General features: G+C 35.1%; 1 long non-coding RNA gene across 1 annotated transcript; it reads right to left on the bottom strand.

Moving 5' to 3' along the window:
- On the bottom strand, window positions 1–1,299 carry LOC109850169. Its single transcript, XR_002249374.1, has 3 exons — window positions 1,166–1,299; window positions 873–962; window positions 1–49 (listed from the first exon to the last, which is right to left on the bottom strand). It is a non-coding gene; the product is annotated as an uncharacterized LOC109850169 (long non-coding RNA).

Below are 9,897 nucleotides of genomic sequence, written 5' to 3'. Positions count from 1 at the left end.
GTAGCAACAAAAGAGTAATTCATATGCCATCACTATATGAGCCCAAAACCTGCAAAGAAAATGAGCAGATCGATAATTTTTTTAATCAAGCTAACAAGCTAACAAATTAAACCAAAATGTCGGATAAGTGAGACCTGTGAGAGTATTGGTTAGGGAAATCAATACACTAGATGATACACAACCTGGTGCAAGGATCCTTCACCATGAATATATTAGCAAAAAACTTGTGTAAACTATGTAGCAAGGATCCTTCACCATGAATACATAAAACCTGGTAATGTATACATAGTACAAATGGAACTTAGAATTGACTATGTAATTGTCAAGCAAGTGATGCTTACATCAGAGGTTTTCATTTGGGTCAAAGACCCACACGAGGAAGATCATTAAGTGTTAAAAGTTGTTTTATCTATATTATTAGCATACAATTCATAAGTAACAATCACAGTGAAAAACACATTAATCATTTCACCTTCTTGTCCATTCTTACAGCATTGCTTGTGCCTAGTACTTGGCTCATTTTGAACATCAAACAATTAAAGTTTGACGAATAGCACTAGGATTTACCAAAATGACTGACTGGGGAGAATACATCACCTATAAATTTATGCAAAAGATCAATTCTAATGTGACTTATTTAATAAATCATGCAAAACACGAGAATCTGATGTTGAACCCTCCCAACCAAGTAGCACAGATAAGAGGTCGGATTATAAAAGGTCTCAGGTCTAAGACTGGGTTACAACTTATCAATAAAAAAACAAAAAACAAAACAAAAAACAAAAACAAAAAAAAAAAACAAAAAGGAGGAGGAAGAAGAAGGGGCATTGCTGATAAGTCTGAATTTTAAAACATCGATTACTCAGACAGACCTGTGTTTCAAGCTTTTCGAGTTCAGTCACCATAGTTGCCCCATCAGCATCGAGCATCAAAAGGAGTTCACCACGTGAATGAAGCATTCCCTGTTTAACAATTTTTTCGCAAAATTAAGAAGCATTGGTCAATCAGTGCTGAAAATAAATTCAATGTCCACCCAACTAGCAAAACCAGTAGTATATAAACATTATCTACACATTTATAATAGCTCCCAAATAAATATACACTCAAGTACTCAACACCAATGTCAGTCTTCAGGAAAAAATATATAGAAGGCTAGAAGACGTACTTTTCTTATCGCTTCTCCTTGTCCGTGATTTCTTCCCAGCAGCATGACCCTTACATTATCAATCTTGTACTTCCTAACAAAGTTAAAAGCTACCTTTGATGTCCTATCCTTACTTCCATCATCAACTATCAACACCTGTATTAGAGACATAATACATATAATATATCAGAAGGTTTTCAGGAAACCTTAAAAGCGGTAATAATATTCTACACTGAACAAGGCAGTGTCGTAACTATGAAGTGTGACACTAAAAAGTAATAAACAATTACTCACGTTTCACAAGTAATCAAGTAAAAACAAACTATTCATGGTTCTTCGAGTAACTGATAGCATGACTAAGCCTTGCACAACAAGTTCAGTGTGTATGCATTTCACTAACATACTTATGCATGTGATATTATAGTTCAGATTAGCGAATAAATGTGTTCTGTGCATGTGATATTTGAGTATCTACAAGTGTTGCACAAAATCATACCTCATAAGTAAATGTGTTATCGGCAGCTGAGCGTCGTTGGAGATACCTGCAAAGAAGTAATTAACAATTGTATAAAATAAATAACCTCAAAATGATGTAATATTAGATTACCATCATAAACAAATACTGGAAAGCGTTTGCTACAAATGTTAATGCACGTACTAGTTCATACATGTTCGTATCTTAGCGCAAAGGTTGCACTAACTGTTTGTAATTAAGGCTGCAGTCTAATAGGAAGAGAATTAACATAGAGTCTAAAGTTACAATTTTGATTGTCAAAGGAACAGAAAATGTAAAATAGCCATTGCCTTACAGAAGTCAAAATGAACAAAAGGGGCTCCCACGGAAAAGTTAGCATAGTTTGCAACTGATAAAAGCACCTACGAAACTAGAAGGAATAACGATAGAACACTAAAAACGAATAATTACCCATTTGTGAAAGTATTCATTTATGTTATTTTGCACAAAGAAGAGATTTGATCTTGAGCATTCTCTTAGCTAGAGGGTAATGTTTTTCTGGCTACTTGTTTCAATTGTTCTTTTTGTACTCGATCATATTCTCATAATAGCAGCATTAAAGGTGTATTGTAGCCATCATGCAACAAAAGCACCTACATTTAATGATTTATACTTTCCAATGAGCTATCTGTAATTGTGGTGTTGACAAATGTACACTAGGAATTTATGAAATCTTTGACCCAATCATGCAACAAAAGCACCTACATTTAATGATTTATACTTTACACAAACATAGATCTCATGTGATGCATGCGAGTGTCTGTTCGTTAACACTAGTTTTGTGGCGTGAACTTAAGGGTTTCAAAAAAGTATTTACAGAAGCATGACTCGCACGTTGAAGGTAAGGTTCTCAAGTTCCATCCTTATATTGATCAATGGTTTAATGTAACTTATCAGAAATTCTGGCACTATAAAACAAGCCCCTTGGAAGTGTTGACACCAAATAGGACAAATGACACATTATGCTCAATCTCATATAATAGCCACCTGATTTCAGACTTCCAGCCACTTGATGACTTACTTTTTCTAATGCTTCTTCATTATGCTGGTATATGAGCAAGCGAGGCAAATCATTCACATGCATAGAAGACCGCAAAGCAAAATGATATGCTGGTATATAAAGTCAAGTTTATGTCCTTTAAGTGTTTTTATATTACAACACATCCTTATTCTAACAAGGGAAATAGCTTTCTATATGTTTTATAATTTGTTGTATTTATTCATATCAAAATACTCGAGTTCCTCCCAACATATACCTCATTATATGGATATTTAATACTAGAATAAAAACTATATGATAATCTAAATAGTATATTCAACCAGAAAATATAGAAGCAAATGCATTATGATTCTCATAACATTCAGAGCTTGAACGAAGACATTCATCTCCATGTTCTAATAATGCAAAAACACTCTTCAGAAACACATTTAGATCGAGTAAAATGCCAAAACAACAAGACACTCACTTCTCATACTTAAAGAATAAAAAGAATAAACATAAATTCTAGCAAGAAGAAAAGATACAAGTTACTAAAATGTTTACCTATCATTTAAGAATGCGATACTCAGAAGTGTGGCAAACGGTTTTCAAAAATTTTTGTCCTTAGAACGAATATAATCAATATAATCACAATGAAGTAATTTGTCCTGTATCTGCAAAAACAAAAGACAACATATATAGAATTCACTACCAATGCTAGAATTTCTTATTATTTGAAAGATGCTTTCCTTGTTAACTTGAAGTTCGAAAAGTTTCATAACTATTTCACTAGTAGCAAGAGAAAAACAACATATCTTGAAACATACCTTTGAGATGAGAGAATCACTCCTTGCTCGAATTAGCTATTAAGAATCCATCAAAATCATCAAACCCTAATACATTCATAATGAAATCATCAAAAAATTAGAAATAATCGGTTAAAAATATTGTTCGGATAACATAAATCACCATGAATGGACGTCACATTGAGAGTATTAGCTCTGATCTAGGGTTTTAGCCGCGAAGATCACGGACCTAAACCCTAGGTCAGATTTAGGGTTTCGATGGAAGAGACGAGAGCATTTAGTGCTACAACTCTATCAGTCAGCTATTGAACTCAAAATTACACAAAAGAGAACACTTTTCGATCGGATCTAGTGTGGTGAAGTGTCACCTGGCCGAAAGCGGCGGAGACGACGTCGAAACCCTCGCCGGAGCTGAGATCGACGGTGAGGGGGAGAGCGGGGGCGACGACGGCGATGAGATCCTGAGGAGGGAATAAACGGTGGTGAGTGAATACGATGACGAGAGAGAAGAAGGGGAGAGAGGAGAGATAGAGGTTAGAGAGAACTTAAGAGTCGGGATCGGGACTGAGAAATGAGAGAGAGGAGGAGTTCGGTTGGGATTTGGCAAATTCCTAGCTGCAGGGTGGGATTTGAAATATGCGTATTTGGGCTTCTAAATTCTCCTCTTCAAAATAAGTTGATTTCAAATCTCAGCCCAATTTAGAGCCCAAACAAGATATTTGGATTTGAAATACCTTGCATTTTAAATTCAGGGCCCAAATCCAAGTTCCCAAACGCAGCCTAAATCTTTTTGATAAATTAGCCCGGAATCGAGCCCACGGCCGTGACAGTCATATTAAAGTGGGATTTCATTAAATTCGTCTAATAAATCTCGTTCTTTCGTTAGATTTTACATGCTGACTCCTTTATTAACATAAGTTCCGCACAAAACCTGTCATTCAACTGTTAATTTATGGAGAAAACGTATCTAGAATCAGATAAGTCAATAAGTCTACATTCAAAGGTTAATTAGCACTTAAATACCTTATACTTTCTCCCTACTTTGTACTTATATACCCTCACTTATTTTGGGGAGCACTTATACACCCTAATAGATTTTAAATTTAGGAAAATTGTGTCAAGGCCCTAATTTTAAGAACCCCATGTGATCAATCCTTTAACTTTTATCCTATGTGTTTCAACCCTGAAAAAAAAGAGTGATTCAGCCATTATTCCCTGCCAACTAAACATAGAGAGAGAAATAAAAATAAAAATAAAAATCCTAAATGCTATTGTTTCCTTCTCTCTCTCTCTCTTCTCTCCAGATCTAATCTCCATGGCTCCTCCTTCCTTCTCTCCTCTCCTCTCTTCCTATCTCCTAACCCATCTCATTCTTTCTCTCTCCCTCTTTCTCCTTTTTCTCTCAGACACGACATTCTCCTCCGCCACTATCTACTTTGGGTGCACACTCTGGCCATGTTGTCTACTTCTTCGGCCTCGCCCCCGCCACCACCAACCTCGAGCACACACTCCTTCCTCCTCTCTCTTCTCTCTAGATCTAATCTCCATATCTCCTCCTTCCTCCTCTCCTCTCCTCTCCTCCTCTCTCCTAACTCATCTCCTTCCTTCTCTCTCCCTCTTCCTCCTTTTTCTCTCAGACGCCAACATCCCCCTCCACCACCATCGACTTTGGATGCACGCTCCAGCCATGTTGTCTCCTTCTTTAGCCTTGCCCTTCGCCACCTTGGGTGCAAGTTCCACAAGACCTCTAAGCTATCAATTTTTTTAAAGAAATTTATAAGTTATTTTTGAACATTATGAAATGATGAAAATTTAAAGAAATACTGGCTAAGTATGATTTTTGTATGAAATTTTTTGATATTAAGTTCAAGTCCGAGGTGGAATGTTAAGTCTAATGAGTTGTAAATGAAGTCCTAGGGCTTGTATGTTAAGTCTATTCGATTAAATAATAAGTCCAAAGGCTTGTATGTTAACTCTATTGGATTATATAATAAGTCTAAAGGTGGAATGTTAAGTGTAACAGATTATATGTTAAGTTTAATTTATTGAATATTAATTGTTACATGTTGAGTTTAATGCATTGTACGTTAAGTCTAATGAGCATCATGTTAATTCTAATAAGAGGAATATCAAGTCAAATAAGTTGAATGTTAAGTCTAATTAGAGGAATGTCAAGTCTAATAAGTTGAATGTTAAGTCTAATCGAAAGATTATCAAGTCAAATTTATTAAATGTTAAGTCTCATTTGTTAACTTAAATCAGTTATGTTAAGTCTATTGGGTTGAATAATAAGTCCAATGGCTTGTATGTTAAGTCTACTGGGTTAAATAATAAGTCTAAATATGGAATGTTAAGTGTAATGGATTTATATGTTAAGTCTAGTTTGTTGAATATTAAATATAATTTGTCACATGTTAAGTCTAATGCGGTTGAATGTTTAAGTGTATAGAGTTGAATATTAAGTCTATTTCTTGCCAACAAAGCACAGAGAGAGGAAAAAAAAACTCAAAATGCCCTTATTAGAATTAACATCACACCAATTAGACTTAACATACAACACATTAGATACAACACATTAGACTTAACATTAACAAATGAGACTTAATATATAATCCATTATACTCAACGTTTTACATTTAGACTTATTATTCAACCCAATCAACTTAACATATAAGTCATTGGACTTATTATTCAACCCAATAGACTTAACATCAAACCAATTTGAGTTAACAAACCAAACTTAACATTCAATAGATTAGACTTGACAATCTTCCGATTATACTTAAAAATGCCCTTATTAGACTTGACATTCATCTAATTAGAATAACATTCAATAGATTAGACTTGACATTCCTCTCACTAGAATTAACATGAGAAAGTATAGACTTAATATTATTTTCATCACAAATAACATGCTTTTCATTAGATAAAAAATATCTTCCAATTAGGTTTAATATTTAACTGATTAGACTTAATATTCACCTTTATAGACTTAACATTCAACCAATTAGAATTAACGCCATGCCAACTAGACTTAACGTACATCACATTAAAATTAATATGTAACAAATTACACTTTATAGTTACCAAATTAGACTTAACATATAATCTGTTACACTTAACATTTCACCTTTAGGCCTATTATTCAACCTAACAGACTTAACATACAAGCCATTGAACTTTACTTTCAACTTTATAGACTTAACATTCAATTAATTAGAATTAAGATCACGCCGATTAGACTCGATATACAATGCATTAGACTTAATATGTAATACATTACACTTAACATTTAATAAATTAGACTTAACATATAATCCATAACACTTAACATTCCACCTTTAGACTTATTATTTAACCTAATAGAGTTGGCATGCAAGCCCTTGGACTTATTATTCAACCTAATAAACTTAACGTACAAACCCTTGGACTTCACTTCCAACTCATTAGACTTAACATTCCACATTGGAATTACCTTAACATCAAAAATTGTTAAGCAAAAATCACATTTAGCCGGTATTTCTTTAGATTTTCATCTTTTCACGATGTTCAAAAAGAAATTATAAATTTCATTGAAAAAACTGGTAGCTTATAAGTATTGTGAAACTTGCACCCAAGGTAGTGGAGGGCGAGGCCAAAGAAGAAGACAATATGGCCAGAGCGTGCACCCAAAGTTGGTGGCGACGGAGGGGGATGTCAGTGTTTGAGAGAAAAGGAGGAAGAGGGAGAGAGGAGGAAGGAAATGAGTTGGAGAGAGGAGAAGAGGAGAGGAGAGGAGGAATGAGGGTGCGCTCTAGGTTGGTGGTTGTTTGTCGGAAAAATTTGAAGAAATTTGAGAGGAAATGTTATTAATTCTCCCTTATTGACTTAGGAAATAATGAATACAATCTCTTATAGTAATCTTTCTCTAATTGACTTAGAAAAAATTATAATTTCTCTTATCAGTTTTTTGATTTATAAAAGAGAGAAGGAATCGACGGAGATCCTTCCATTTGTTTAAAACTAGGTCCTTCTTGGTGTCGATGGGAGTTTGATTCTTGTATCCCGTTGACGATCCGAGCACGCAGTCTTATAAAACTTTGTCTATTCCTCTTGACTCAACATCGAGAAGAACTTGTGAGACAAGTTTTAAACTCTAACCGAGTTTGGAAGAACTTGCAATGCAAGTTTTGAAACTCTAAACGAGTTGACAAGAACTTGCGGGACAAGTTTAAACTCGTAACGAGTTATGAACTCTAAGAAAGAGTTAATTTCAGAGAGGAAATGAAATTTTTTTAGCCAAAGAACCAATCTCAAGAATGATAATCCGAAATGGTTCAAAAAACCAAGCCAAAAGCTCCACCAAAAGCTCTCTCAAAAGCCAAAATTAAGCTCCAACCAAGTTAACTCAAGCTAACCCTGTTTTAGTTGTAAACAGAGCTATTTATAAAGTTAAAAGGGTATAACTGACCCCTTAAATCGCTCCATAATGGGGGTTTAATACCCTCATTACATGCAAAACGGTTTTGGAACAGTTTAAAACGTGTTTTAATTGTTCAAACGCGAGATTCATGTTTAGGAGTGAGCCCCGTGTTTAGCTTTAGAAACGCAGAGGTGAACTTCGCGTTTAGAACCTGAAAGTGAGCTCCGTGTTTGGGCTTGGAATGCAGGGGTGAGCCTCGCGTTTTAAGATTAAAACACGAGGGTGAGCTCTGCGTTTTGATTTAAAAAAATCTTTAATTTGTAATCTCTAGCAAAGATTGTCATCTTGTAATCCTTATATTTGGCTCTTTGAAATGTGAGAATCGTCAATTTGTAATTCCCATATATCGTCGTGAAAGTCGTCAAATTATAACTTTTATCGGTTGTTGCGAAAGTTGTCAGATTGTAACCTTCATAAGTTGATGTGGAAATCATCAGATTGTAATTTTTATCGTCAGCGTTTTCTTTATTTTGAATTTCTCTTTCACAATCTGCTTGACAAACGCAGTAGGAAACACCAGTCTCTTCGAGAAACCAGACAAGAGAGGCTTGGAGAAATGAAGATTCTAAAACTCACCATCTTTCTTTTCCATCTTTACAATGATATGGAGTAGAGAATTAGAAATATTGCTAGTCAGTGTTTTGTGAGGAGCAGCTATCCACAGTAATTTTTAGACAGCCTACAATGGTGGCGGAGGGCAATGCCGAAGAAGGAGTCAACATGGCCGGAACGTGCACCCAAAGTCGGTGGTGGCGCAGGGGGATGTCGGTGTCAGAGAGAAAACGGAGGAAGAGGGAGATAGGAGGAAGGAGATGAGTTAAAGAGAGAGGAGGAAATAAGGGCATCTTAGGATTTTTTTTTCTCTCTATGCTTAGTTGACAGGGAATAATGGCTGAATCACATTTTTTTTTGGGTTTTGGGGGTTGAAACATATGCGAATAAGGTTGAAGGTGCTGGTCACGTGAGGTTCTTAAAATTAGAGCATTGACACAATTTCCCTTTAAATTTTGTACTTTAATACTGTGTTAAGAAAGCATGAGAATATTCCTCTGGAAATTGTCATGTGACGCTCACTTACCCATTTTAGAACTTTTTAACTTTAAATTTTGTTAAATATACTTTTGGATCTATAAAATTGAAAAAAGTTAAAGAGTCAAATTATAAGATTAGCATGTAAGTGTCTCTAAGAAGTTCTCAGGAAAGTATTCTCACATTTACATAAGGTATTATGTGCAAATTTAAAAAACTTCAAGATACGTAAGCATTGTACAAAACAAGTGAGAGTATGCAAAGTAGGAAAAAACTATATGATATTTAAGTGCTAATTAGCCTTTAAAAATCTTCTGTAAAAAAGTAACAAATTTATTCTTATGTTCTTACTCATGTGTTTTTACCCCCGAAAAGTTACTTAGGAGTTGTTGACCGCTGCTTTTCCCAGATTCAGTCATCACTCATCATTCGTCGGGTGATGTCTTTCTTTTTCTTTTCCCCCATATATATATTCTTAAAAAACATACTGACAATTAAAATTGGAACAATTTTTCAAAACCTGCTGATTTTTTTTTTTCAAAATCGACTGTTTTTTTTTATTTATCAAAATCGACCCGGTTTTGTGATTAGCAGGCTAATCACTATCCTAAATAGTCGGGGTTGGCAACCCCGACTATTTAGGATAGTGATTAACCTGCTAATCACCCTTTAATTAGGGTTTAACACCCTCCTAAATAGTCGGGGTTGGCAACCCCGACTATTTAGGATAGTGATTAACCTGCTAATCACCCTTTAATTAGGGTTTAACACCCTCCTAAATAGTCGGGGTTGGCAACCCCGACTATTTAGGATAGTGATTAACCTGCTAATCACCCTTTAATTAGGGTTTAACACCCTCCTAAATAGTCGGGGTTGGCAACCCCGACTATTTAGGATAGTGATTAACCTGCTAATCACCCTTTAATTAGGGTTTAACACCCTCCTAAATAGTCGGGGTTGGCA

Source organism: Asparagus officinalis, chromosome 7 (assembly GCF_001876935.1).
Source record: "Asparagus officinalis chromosome 7, Aspof.V1, whole genome shotgun sequence".
NCBI lineage: Eukaryota > Viridiplantae > Streptophyta > Magnoliopsida > Asparagales > Asparagaceae > Asparagus > Asparagus officinalis.
The sequence above is the reverse complement of the archived record's forward strand: the minus strand, read 5'-3'. Positions and strand labels throughout refer to the sequence as shown.